The sequence below is a fragment of the Citrus sinensis genome, chromosome 5 (genome assembly GCF_022201045.2).
Source record: "Citrus sinensis cultivar Valencia sweet orange chromosome 5, DVS_A1.0, whole genome shotgun sequence".
Classification (NCBI taxonomy): Eukaryota; Viridiplantae; Streptophyta; class Magnoliopsida; order Sapindales; family Rutaceae; genus Citrus; species Citrus sinensis.
This window is the reverse complement of record NC_068560.1, coordinates 25,034,622-25,049,264: the sequence shown is the minus strand read 5'-3', so window position 1 is coordinate 25,049,264 and position 14,643 is coordinate 25,034,622. Positions and strand designations below refer to the sequence as shown.

The window sequence follows — 14,643 nt, the reverse complement described above, 5'->3', positions numbered from 1 at the left end:
AGAATGGGGAATGCAGATGAAATTATTTTTTCTGTTTAATGGATCAAGAGAAGATTGGAATGTTGAAACAGAAGAAGAAAAAATAAATATATTTGCTGATATTTTAATAGCAAGCTTCTCAGGAAATGTATTTAATTGGTGGAAAGGATTAAGTGAGGATACACAAGGATTAATAAAGGATTCAACCAAGATAGCTTTAGGAAGAAATAAAGGATTAGGAATTGAAAGAATAATTGAATATATTGCTAGTGAATTCTTAGGAGAAGATTAGTTACAAAACACAGAAAATGAATCAAAACGTGATAAGTTAGAAGCAAGAATGAAATTAATAAATTTAACAATTTGTAATATGTGTTTTGTCAAAGAATATACTTGTGAATTTTCTAAATATTATTATACCCAATTTATGAGTCATGAAGACCAAAATATTTATAAAAATTTATACTATTCGAAACTTCCTTACCCTTGGAATGGATATTTTATTAATGAATATGAAAAATATACTAGTAATAATGAAAATAGACTCCCAGACACATTAGGATCTAGAATAAGATTTTTAAATACAAGATTAAGTGAAATATGTATTCAAAGAAATCTAATAAAAAAGAGTAAAAATATTACAAAAATATGTTGTGAAAAAACAGAAATGCCTACTCAGTGGGGGTGTTATACACCTCATAAACGGCACAGAAAATCTTATAAAAAAGAAAAAAGATATAAGAAATATAATAATTTTAAACGAAAATATAAAAAAGCAGGAAGAAAATATAAAAACCAAAGAAAAATATTAGATAAATCCAAATGTAAATGTTGGAATTGTGGAGAAATGGGACACATCAGTACAGATTGTACAAAAAAGAAAGTTAGGCTTTTAAAAGAAGATTTTGAAAATATAGAAAGTGATTTAGAAGAAATAAGTAATCTCTTAGAATATGATGGAAAAGAAGTTTACATGGTAGAAAAATCAGAAGATGAATCCGAATAAAGAAGAAATAATGGAAAATGAGGAAGTAGAAGAAATAGAAGAGATAGAAAAAGAAGAAAATAAAAGTGGATATAGTCTTGTAGCCACTTTTAATAAAGAAAAATATAATAAACTTTTAAAATTAAATATGGAAAAACCAGAATATGGAATATTACATAGATTTAGAGATCTATTTAAAAGAAGGAGAATCATACTACATGAATATTATGAACAAGAAAAAGCTGTAACAATTACACAGGCTGAAGGAAATATTAGATTTAGTTTGCTTAATAAAAGGTCAATAGACTTGGCATTAAGAAAAATAAAAAGTGAATCAATCAAAGAAAAAATTCATTACGTATATTTAGTAGAAATCCAAATCTTAATAAAATCCATTTTCAAAGAAGGAATAGATAGCCCCATAGTTCTATCATTACATGACCAAAGATTTACAGACCCTAGCATAGGACATTTAGGGACAATAGAAGGGAATTTATGTTACACTAAATTATTATTTACCTGCCACCTTAGATACTGTGTACATATAAAAGATAAAAATATAGATGAAACATTAAGTTTACATTTTAAATTACTAAAGAAAAATCTAATTCGAATTATGGAGAAATATATGGGAATAAACCTTATATAGAAATAAATAAGGATTGTGAAGATATAGCAACGTTTATAGAAGCAACGTTTATAGAACCTGTAATTCAAGATTATAAAATTCCCATTAATTATGAATTAAAAATAGATGATAGAAAATCATTTTTAGATAATAATAATGAAAACTCTATAATTCCTATAAGTTTTGCAGGAAGAACTCTAATAAGAGGAAGTACAACTAGAAGATTAAGCACTGATAAACAGATAGTTAGATCCATACCTACTAATAGTGTAATAAAAATACTAGGCCAATACTTTAATGGAATAGACTATACAACAAAAATACCTATATTAATAGATACGGGTACCAGCCATAATTATATGAACCATACTAAAAATAAAGGACTTCTAGTAAAAGAAAAAGAAATTTCTTATGAATATACTGATTTCAATGGTAATAAACATATTTGTAAACAAGAAGTCAAAGTCCCTGTAATAATAGAATGACTTAGAATAATAGTACCTTGTTATATAGATTCATTTATGACTACAGATCCAGAAAAACATATAGTACTAGGAAATAGTTTTTTAAGTGATTTAGAATATTAAAAAATTGAACCAAATAAAATAACTTTCCTTATACAAGGTCAAAGAATAGTTTGTGACACATGTTGAAACAAGCTTATGTAAAATATTCTATGTCTGTCTATATACAAATAAATATAGCAGAAAAAGACATAGATACTTGTGCTTTAATTGACACAGGTAGTGAAATAACTATTATGAAATCCTTTTTATCCAATAAATGAGAATCAAATGAAAAATTAAAAATTGTAGGAATCACCGGCGATAAACAACAGGTAAATCAATCTATATTAAACTTTGAAATATTGTTAGGCAGTAAAATAATTCGTATTAACCAAATCTTTCAATATAATAATCTAGATTGTGATATACTTTTAGGAAATGACTTTCTACAACAATTCCAATATTACCAACAGACTACATATATGATCACCTTAAAAACCCCTTGTAATCATATTTTACGAATCCCTTGTGAATTTCGACCCTACAGAGTTCAGCCAGCCCAGCGTGGTGATAAGTACATTTATGAAAAATATTATTTAATACAAAAAGGTCAGAGTTACAATATATAACTCGAAACAATAAAGTCACAACTTGAACAAGTTTATAGAGAAAATCCGTTAGCATTATGGAAACCAGATCATCCTAAAGCAAAAATAGAATTAATTGAAAATAGAATCATAAGATTAAAACCCATGATGTATACAGAAGAAGATAGAGAAGAATTCAAAATCCAAATAAAAGAGTTATTAAATTTAAAACTCATTAAGAGTAGCAATAGCCCACATAACAGCTCAGCATTTATGGTCAGGAAAAGAGCAAAACAAGTTAGAGGAAAAGCAAGAATGGTAATAAATTATAAATAACTAAATAAATATACAAAATTTGATGGATATTTTCTCCCTAATAAAGAGGTATTGATAAATCTTGTAAAAAATAAGACCTATTATTCAAAATTCGACTGTAAATCAGGATTTTGGCAAATACAAATGGAAGAAAATAGTATTCCTTATACAACTTTTAGCACCCCACAAGGACATTATGAATGGTTAGTAATGCCTTTTGGACTAAAAAATGCCCCACAAATTTTCCAAAGTAGAATGGATAAAATATTTAGAAATTATCACTATATTATAGTATATGTTGATGATATATTAATAGCATCAGAAACAGTAGAAGAACATAGGCACCATTTAAAGGAATTTGTTAATATATGTATTAAGGAAGGTATAGTATTATCTAGTAAGAAAGCAGTTATAGAACATAAGAAAATAGAATTTTTAGGAATGATACTCGACAAACAAGGTATTAGACTTCAGAGCCATATAGGAAGAAAAATAATCGAATTTCCAGATAAATTAGAAAATAAACAACAAATACAAAAAATTTTAGGTTGTTTAAATTATGCAGAAGGATTTATAAAAGATCTAGCAAAAAAGAGAAATATACTTAAGAAATTACTAAGAAAAAATAATACTAGAGGATGGAGTGAAGAACATACAGAAACTGTAAAAAATTTAAAACAAGAATGTAAAAACCTCCCAGCATTAAGATTACCTAATGAAAAAGATAAATTAATAATCCAAACAGATGCATCAGATTTATATTGGGGAGCAATTCTGAAAACTGATATAAATGAAATCTGCCGATATACAAGTGGAACATTTAATCAGGCACAAATCAATTATCCAGTACATGAAAAAGAACTCCTTGCAATATACAAAGGAATTAAAAAATTCTCATTATTTTTACTTCAAAAACAATTTATTGTAGAAACAGACAATTCTCAAGTAAGTTCTCTTATTAATAAAATTTTACCAAATGAACCTCAGTATAGAAGATTACATAGATGGCAAGTTTATCTGTCTTATTACAATTTTAAGATAGTACATATAAAAGGGACTAACAATTTCCTTGCAGACTTTTTAAGCAGGAACATAGAATTTGGAGAATGAATCGCGAAGCAAATAGAATTATTGGAAAAATAAAAGCCGAGATACAAAGACTCAAGGTTGAAGCATCTGACATAATTGATGCAATACAATACATAAAAGAGGCTTCTGAGGCTCATGAGAAAGGAGTAAATTTGTTAGAGTCATACATAGATGACTTAACAAATGCGCTATCTATAAAAACGAGCCCAATAGAAATAAACCCAAATATAGGAAGCAGTAGTGGACCCTTCAGAGAAGATAAACCAATCTTTGACCCAGTCTTAAATAAAACCATATCTATAGAAGTTGAGTCACCAAAATCAGATCCTCCAAAAAAGTTTATTCAAATAAACAATCCTTACATGGAAGAAGAGGAGAAACCCTTAAATCCAAAAGAAGAAGAATATAAACAATTCTCTACATGGGTATATTCCACTTGTTCTCATAATGGTACAATTTTTAAAGCACCTGGAAAAAATATGTACCCCAGGATGATTGTTACAAAAGGAGCAGACCCACTCCTTGTTGGGAAAATAGCAAAATATGGCTATTTAGACTTAGTATATCCCGATATAGACCTTCGAGAAATAGGCAGCCTTAATGATTTACTAATAAAAGAAGTCTCAAGGTTTGCCCAAAAAAGACTCATATACTTGAAATTTTACACCATAAACCCAGAATACTATCAGAATGTAGAATACCAGGCTTTCTATATGATTTCTGTAGGCCATCTTACAAAAAATTTTAAAGTCGAAGTAGGAACAGAATATACAAATGTTCCTCACATAAATGAATCTTGGATCAGAACACGAAGAGCTAGAGGAATAAAGGCCATATGGAGCATAGCTAAGGATTTGTATAAAAGAAATTTTAGATCCATTATTAAATTTCAGAATTACATCCTTATAACTTCTGAGGATGGCCATACACCTTCTAATATGTTACTAGACTTCATCAACGAAATAAGTACTATGCGTTTCTCCAGTAGCGGTAAAACCATGGAGCAGGCTTACCAACTCATGGACATAAAGCAATGATAGACAAGCTGTGGCCGACATCATAAAGCAATAATAGACAAGCTGTGGCCGACAATATAAGATAAAGATGCTTGGCAAGATAAGGCATGTGATAAAGCGTGATAAAGCTACAACAAGACAAAACAAGATAAAGATGCTTGGCAAGATAAGGCATGTGATAAAGCTACAACAAGACAAAACAAGATAAAGATGCTTGGCAGGATAAGGAGCATGATAAAGCTACAAGAAGATGCTTGACAAGATGAATGAGTGATGTAAAAGCCCAATAATACAAGGGCAAAAATGTAACAATAATGTAAAAGCCCAATAATAGAAGGGCAAAAATGTAATCATAAACTCGAAGTAACTTCGAATATAAATAAATGCAATAAGCTCTAAGGGCTTATCATTCAGCCATAACTCCATTATCTTTCATTATCTTCATTCTCAAATGAACAGCTAAACCCCTTCTCAGCTCAGAATCCTAAATCAATACATCACTAATCAAAAACAAAAAATCACCATAGAAAGGAAAGAGAAACCTAAATTTATTCAACATTCCTAAGCACAACAATCGTATTCCATACAGTAAGGCCACTCGAGTCCGCTGATCCTGTTGAGGCAAGGAGGCCGTTGAGGGAATAAGGACAACCAGGTTGCAGGTCACTGGAGAAGATTGAAAGGCAAAGGAACAAGAATAACTTGGGTACTAATTCTCAATTCTTATCTGTTGGTGGGAGTTTGTTGATGATTAATGATGAGGAGATTTATGGAGGAAGAGCTAATTTCTTGAAGTGAAATATTTTAATGAATAACGATATCTTATTAGGAAGTTCTAAGGAACATATGATAAACCCAACAACTAGGATAACATATAATGATTATACAATGATAATAGATTTCAATCTAGGATCATTTAAACAAAGCTCTTATCTTTTAAATAAAGACGAACTTGTTAGAACATAAGAACTACAAGCAGTATATAAGCTTGAATTACCAAAGGAAATAAAAAGAAAAATTATAAACCATATAGAAATAGACACTTTAAAGCATAACATAATTATGTTAACTGTAGAACAAGGAATTGATATAGCCATGGCATATGTAAAACATGGAAGTAGAGAAATCGGACCATCATACATAAATTACTTAGAAAATTCAGATAATGAAGAACTTGAACTATAAAATATATACTATAAGGATTATAAGGTATATAGGCGAGCAACCCATGACGTAAATTGGATAGACGATCCCGACTGGGCGTTAGTATCCTCTGTACTTTGGGATAACAAGCCACGTACCTATAATCAATATAACTCGTAATCATGGAAACTTATAATGAAATCAGATATTACACTAGTATAATAAACAATAATATATATTTTATAAAAGTGGAAATATTTTATTCAGAAGATAAAACAGGAAGTTTAAATCAAACACTTAATCCTACATATATTTTAGAAACTAATAATAGTTATTATGACTTATATGTTCCTACTCTTCCTAATCCAATCCCTAGAATAATTGATGGAGACAAGTTATAGCCGTATTTTTAAAAAATAATAGTGGTACAGGATATGATAGATATATACTATAAATAGTTTTGACATATACATAATAAGTGAAATATATCTTTTAGTAATATTCAGTCATTGTTCAATTATTATATTTAGTTTAAATTTTAGTTTCACCGAAACAAGATGGTATCAGAGCCATAACCAGAATCATAACTCTTACGAATTAAAATCTTGATAATATTTTATTTCATATAAAATTAATCAATGGATCCGATACAAACAATAGTTAACAGCTTATATACTTTAAAAGTATATAACAAAGAAGAAATAAAAAATCTCATAATGGCTTTAAAAATTGATAAAAATAATATAAGAAACATAGAACTCTAATTAACAGAAGAATTTAGAGAAAGGCATATAGACACAACAGGAGGAGAAATATTGATAGAAAAGAAAATGAAGTTTATAGATGAACTTATAAAATTTCTAGTATATTGGTATAAGAAGGAAGCATTATGAATCATAATCAACATGCATTTAATATAATAAATGAATTAGCAGATTGTATAGATCATATGATTTTAGGATGGGAAAACATATTAAATACATACATAAATCTAATAAATCAGAAAATAGAATTACTAGAACAAGAAAGAATAGGAATAATAAATTTAGGACCAGAAATCTACTCTGAAATTATAGATTTATATGAATTTGATAACCATTTAATGTTATTTAAAGAAATAAACAAAACCTTAGAAAGAATGAGAAATAGGTGTAGAAGGGATGGAAGAAGTCAAATACATCCACAATTGTAAAAGTTAAAAAATAAAAGGACCCAAAAGAAATTAACCAAAGAAGAAAAAGACGAAAAGCGTAAGATACATTGATCGTAACTTAGGCACTCCCACAATAATAATTCATCATATTACATTTACGTAACTGGGGTTTATATAGTTTGTCTCAAATCATTGTTTCACGTGTCATTAATTATGATGTGTATAGTGTTGTTTAACTTTGTGGTTTGTCAATCATCAAAATGCTAATCGTGTGACATCTTTTAATAATTAAATTAATTGCCAAGTAAGTGTCAATTTATTACTCATATCTATATCTATATATATATCTATATATATATATAAAGCTAGGACTTGAGGATGTGATGTGGCATCACCATTTTGCTTCTTTGTATATTCTCTATTATCTAATAAATAGAGATTTTTTTTTTAGATTTGGCTTTTCATCTTCTTATAATTAATTTGATTGTATTTAACACATTTAATAAATAGTAACTATATTAATATATATCATTCATCATCTTTTTATATTTTCTATTATCTAAAATATCTAAAATATTGGTGGATATTCTTTGTACTTTTTTTCTCTTTCTATTTAAATTCAACAATCTATATATATATATAAAGCTAGGACTTGAGGAGGTGATGTGGCATCACCATTTTGCTTCTTTGTATATTCTCTATTATCTAATAAATAGAGATTTTTTTTTTTAGATTTGGCTTTTCATCTTCTTATAATTAATTTGATTGTATTTAACACATTTAATAAATAGTAACTTTATTAATATATATCATTCATCATCTTTTTATATTTTCTATTATCTAAAATATCTAAAATATTGGTGGATATTCTTTGTACTTTTTTTCTCTTTCTATTTAAATTCAACAATATGTAATCATTAATAATAATTAATTATAAGCCTTTTGAAACATTTATTTATTTTATTATGCTAGCAATTAAACTTTAGTGGATTAAAATACATGAATTAATTAACATAAGAAGAGAGGTTCTTTCATTTTCCCTCAACAATGCCACTAAGGCCTAATTTTAATGCCATAATCCCATATTTAATTATGCAACCTTTTGTTGAGTGTCTTTTGACTTCTTCAAAATTTATTATACTATCAATTAAACTTTAGTGCCTTAAAATACATCACCTAATCTATCTATCTATATATAAAGTTGGGACTAGAAGAGGTGATGTGGCATCACTATTTCTCATCTTCTTGTATTCTCTATTATCTAATAATTGGTTGATATTAAAAAAATAATTACATTACAAAATATTAAAAATAAAAAAATAATTATTAGATTATAAAAGATTACATGTCTCTTCCTCTTTCTATTTAAATTCAATAATATTTAACCATTAATAATAATTAATTATAAATCTTGAAAAATTTATTTATTTTATTATGCCAACAATTAAACTTTAGTGGCTTAAATATATCAATTAATTAATATAGGAATGAATGTTCCTTCATCTTCCCCCAACAATGCCATTAGGGTCTAATTTTAATGCTATAATCTCATATTTAATTATGCAACCTTTTGTTTAGTGCCTTTTGGCTTCTTCAAACTCTCTAAATATTAAGTAGTTAAGATTTGTGGCATTATTATTTTTCATATTTTTATATTCTCTATTATCTAATATATTGGTTGAGATTAAAAAATAATTACATTACAAAATATTAAAAATAGAAAATAATTAATAGATTACAAAAGATTACATGTCCCTTCCTCTTTCTATTTAAATTCAACAATATGTAACCATTAATAATAAATTAATTATAAGTTTTGAAACATTCACTTATTTTATTAAGTCAACATCTAAACTTTAGTGGTTTAAAATACATCAACTAATTAATATAGGAAGGAAGGTTCATTCGTCTTCCCTAACCAATGCCACTAGGACCTAATTTTAATGTCATAATCCCAAATTTAATTATGCAACCTTTTATTTAGTGTCTTTTGGCTTCTTCAAACTCTATAAATATTAAGCATTTAAGATTTATTATGTTTGGATTTTTTTTTATTTAACCAACATCCTTTTTAGAAATGTTCTTGTGTTTTTATTTTTTGACTTATTTAAATTTTTAGTATTGTGTGCTTCATGGAGTACTCTTTTCTTCATGAGTTAAATAATGATAAAGATAATTGGATGATAAGGGTTAGGTTTTGTAAGATGTGGGAGTCTGTTAATACCAAGAAAAATAGAGAGTTGATTAGTGTGAACATAATTTTTATTAATGAAAAGGTTGTGTACACTAAACTATACACATTAATATATATTTTTAATGTTAACAAAAAAATAATTAACTTTCATAAATAACATTAGTTTTATAAGGCTGCGTCATCTTAAAAGAAATAATTAATATTTTTTTATCAGTTTCATCAAGTGTAAAGTAATAAAAAAAGATAATACTAAATTATTTTTTTAAAGCCGCACGAAGTGCGGTTCTATTTCCTAGTATATATATAAAGCTGGGACTTGAGGAGGTGATGTGACATCACCATTTTACTTCTTTGTATATTCTCTATTATCTAATAAATAGAGTTTTTTTTTTAGATTTGGCTTTTCATCTTCTCATAATTAATTTAATTGTATTTAACTCATTTAATAAATAGTAACTTTATTAATATATATCATTCCTCATCTTTTTATATTTTCTATTATTTAAAATATCTAAAATATTGGTAAATATTTTTTGTAATTTTTTCTCTTTCTATTTAAATTCAACAATATGTAATCATTAATAATATTAATTATAAGTCTTTTGAAACATTTATTTATTTTATTATGCTAGCAATTAAACTTTAGTGGCATAAAATACATGAATTATATATATAAAGTTGGGACTACAAGAGGTGATGTGGCATTATTATGCTAGCAATTAAACTTTAGTGGCATAAAATACATGAATTATATATATATATATATAAAGTTGGGACTACAAGAGGTGATGTGGCATCACCATTTCTCATCATTTCATATTCTCTATTATCTAATAAATTGGTTGAAATTAAAAAATAATTACATTACAAAATATTAAAGTAGAAAATAATTATTATATTATAAATGATTACATGTCTTTTCCTCTTTCTATTTAAATTCAACAATATGTAACCATTAATAATAATTAATTATAAGTCTTAAACATTCATTTATTTTATTATGCCAACAATTAAATTTTAGTGGCTTAAAATACATTAATTAATTAATATAGGAAGGAAGGTTCCTTCATCTTCCCTCAACAATGTCATTAGAGTCTAATTTTAATGTCATAATCTCATATTTAATTATTCAATCTTTTGTTTAGTACCTTTTGGCTTCTTCAAACTCCATAAACATTAAATATTTAAGATTTGTGGCATCATTATTTCTCATCTTTTTTTATTCTCTATTATCTAATATATTGGTTGAGATTAAAAAATAATTACATTACAAAATATTAAAAATCTATATATATATATAAAGTTGGGACTAGACGAGGTGATGTGACATCACTATTTCTCATCTTTCTTGTATTCTCTATTATCTAATAAATTGGTTGATATTAAAAAAATAATTATATTATAAAATATTAAAAATAAAAATAATTATTAGATTATAAAAGATTACATGTCTCTTCCTCTTTCTATTTAAATTCAATAATATGTAACCATTAATAATAATTAATTATAAATCTTGAAACATTTATTTATTTTATTATGCCAACAATTAAATTTTAGTGGCTTAAATATATCAATTAATTAATATAGGAAGGAATGTTCCTTCATCTTCCCTCAATAATGCCATTAGGGTCTAATTTTAATGCCATAATCTCATATTTAATTATGCAACCTTTTGTTTAGTACCTTTTGACTTCTTCAAACTCTATAAATATTAAGTAGTTAAGATTTGTGGTATTATTATTTCTCATCTTTTTATATTATCTATTATCTAATATATTGGTTGAGATTAAAAAATAATTACATTACAAAATATTAAAAATATAAAATAATTAATAGATTACAAAAGATTACATGTCTCTCCCTCTTTCTATTTAAATTTAACAATATATAACCATTAATAATAAATTAATTATAAGTTTTGAAACATTCATTTATTTTATTAAGCCAACAAATAAACTTTAGTGTTTAAAATACATCAACTAATTAATATAGGAAGGAATGTTCCTTCCTCTTCCCTCACCAATGCCTTATGACCTAATTTTAATGTCATAATCTTATATTTAATTATGCAACATTTTATTTAGTATCTTTTGGCTTCTTCAAGCTCTATAAATATTAAGCATTTAAGATTTGTTATATTTGAGTTTTTTTTTATTTAACCAACATCCTCTTTAGAAATGTTTTTGTGTTTTTATTTTTTGACTTATTTAAATTTTTAGTATTGTATGCTTCATGGAGTACTATTTTCTTCATGAGTTAAACAATGATAAAAATAGTTGGATAATAAAGGTTAGACTTTGTAAGATGTGAGAGTCTGTTAATACTAAAAAAAATGGAGAGTTGATTAGTGTGAACATAATTTTTATTGATGAAAAGGTTGTGTACACTTAACTATACACATTAATATATATTTTTAATGTTAACAAAAAAATAATTAACTTTCATAAATAACATTAGTTTTATAAGACTGCGTCATCTTTAAAAAAAATAATTCATATTTTTTATTAGTTTCATCAATTGTAAAGTAATAAAAAAATAATACTAATTTTTTTTAAAGCCGCACGAAGTGCGGTTCTATTTCCTAGTATATATATAAAGCTGGGACTTGAGGAGGTGATGTGGCATCACCATTTCTCATCTTTGTATATTCTCTATTATCTAATAAATAGATAAATTTTCTTTTAAATTTGGCTTTTCATCTTCTCATAATTAATTTGATTGTTATTATAACAATTATGTAAATTTTTAATGAGGCATATTCTTTATAATCAACATCCAAGGGTGTTATGAATTTATTAAAATAAATGTAGATGTTCATAACATATATCTCTTAGTCTCCCTACTATCTCCCATTAGCAACCTTTAATTTCCCTATAACTCCCACTATCTCACAAGAAATTATGATCCATAATTTTTCATTAATTTCATGGAGTGATTATGCAACTATAAAAGGAGAGCTCCTCTTTTTGTTTTGTAAACACACAATTGGAATGAATAAAATCACTCTATAATATATTCTCTCATTTTATTATTTATCTTGCGTTGCTTTTTTATTTGTATTGTTTGCTAATAACTTTTTTTTTATTTTTTATAAGGCTGCCTCATCTTAAAAAAAATCAATTCATATTTTTTATCAATTTCATCAAGTGTAAAGTAAGAAAAAATGATAATACTAAATTCTTTTTTTAAAGCCGCGTGAAACACAGTTCTATTTTCTAATTATATTATCAAGATGAGTCCGGCTATGTTGGAACTGCTCCATGGTAGAACACTCCTTCATAATCATACAATTAAAGAAAGAAAGCTCTAGGTTGTCAGGAGGGCCGAGACTTTGCTTTTTTATTTTTATTTTTTGGTGGTATTCCCCGTCTTATTTCTTTATGGTAACTTTAATTGAATTGGGTGATACAAAAAATTAGGGGTGGGTATAAAAACTGATGCCAAGAAAAAATTGAATCGAATCAGTGATTTGGTTCAATCCGATTTGGTTTGATTTAAAAAATTAATAAAAACTTATTGGTTAAAAAAAATCAAAAGCTAAAAAAACTAAAAATATAAAAGAATTGTAAAAATCAAACCGAACCAATTCAATTTGGTTTATATATTGGGCAAAAACTGATCGGTTTAGTTCAATACAGAAGCAAACCAAACCGAACCGATCCGTTGCTATCCCTACAAAAAGAAGTTTTGATTTTTTTTGGTACTTATTTTGGGCATTATTAATTATTGTGGTAGTATTTATGTGTAGCATTTTTTAGAGCTACTGCGGACCAATGGTCGGTGGGCCACCTAGCCCAAGTGGAACCCCACCCTTCTGATTTTTAAATCTTAGTTCATCGATCTCTTATGTATTGGTAGTTGCCTGTATGTATTGCTTTTTTTTTAAAAAAAAAAGGTAAAGAGGGTGGGCAAGTCCAAATACAATGCTTTACCCTCCTTACCACCCCCAAGAATTGAAACTCGGGTTTTGATAGAGGTTACAGCTGCACTGCAACCAACCCAACCACACCCTTGAGGACCTTTATGTATTGCTAGTTGCTATGTATTATAGATCATGTTGATTTTCGAAATTTGAAATATTGATTAGTTTTATTTTGTATACGTGCTCAATTTTATTGAAGTTTGAGAATGACGTAAAGTCGTTTAATTATTTATTTGCTATTAACAAACAACATTTCAATACATAGCTGGAAATCTAACCAACAAACATGACTTCTATTTTTGTAGTGCAAGGGTTTCCAAGTAATTTTTGCTCGTTACAAGTCTTTGAAACAAAAGAGAGGGTAGAACGAAGGTTTTCCAAGACCAAACCAACACATTTGATTTTCCAAAGCTTGATCGCGCGTGTGACACGCGTCCTTACTTAATCATGATAAAAACGGCATGCTTCCTTTATCGTATAAACCTTAAAATTGTAATGGGGAGAGGAGAAGAGAAAATCGATATTTTCGTACCCATTCCTGATATCTTGTATATGTTTCCGTCCCTGTCAGAATTGCTCGAGAAATATACGTCCCTTTCATAAATAATAACAAGGGATCTCTAAGGGTTTATGGTCCCTAAATAACTAATATCATTTTTTGTTTTCGCACTTAATTTAATCATATTTTATAAAAATATTTTTAAAATATAATATTTACTTCTCGTTTAAATATTTTTCTATTCAAATAAAAGTCACAAAAGTTTTTTTTTATATTTAGATACAAATGTCTAAAAATCAAACATAAGTTATGAAAAATAAATAATTTTTTTTAGAAAAAATTCTAAAATTAATAAAATTTTAAATTTCATACATTTAACACAAATATGTTAAATTTAAAAAATATTATTTACACATGATATTTACAAATAGGTTCTGATTATGTTGGAGTTACTCTACCGTAAAGCACTCTTTCACGACCACACAACTAAATTATTATGCGCTTTTTATTATTTATTATTTTAATTATGTGATTGTGAAGGAATACTCCACGATGGAGCTAACTCAAAGATAACTATAGCCTTACAAATAATTGATGTCGTACCGTTCAATATCTGACTTAACCGGC

At 26.8% G+C, this 14,643-nt stretch overlaps 1 long non-coding RNA gene across 1 annotated transcript; it reads left to right on the top strand.

Annotated features, from left to right (window-relative positions):
- The first annotated feature begins 5,392 nt into the window (after positions 1-5,392).
- On the top strand, positions 5,393-13,745 carry LOC127902556 (uncharacterized). Its single transcript, XR_008054942.1, has 2 exons — positions 5,393-7,781; positions 8,062-13,745. It is a non-coding gene; the product is annotated as an uncharacterized LOC127902556 (long non-coding RNA).
- The last annotated feature ends 898 nt before the right edge of the window (positions 13,746-14,643 follow it).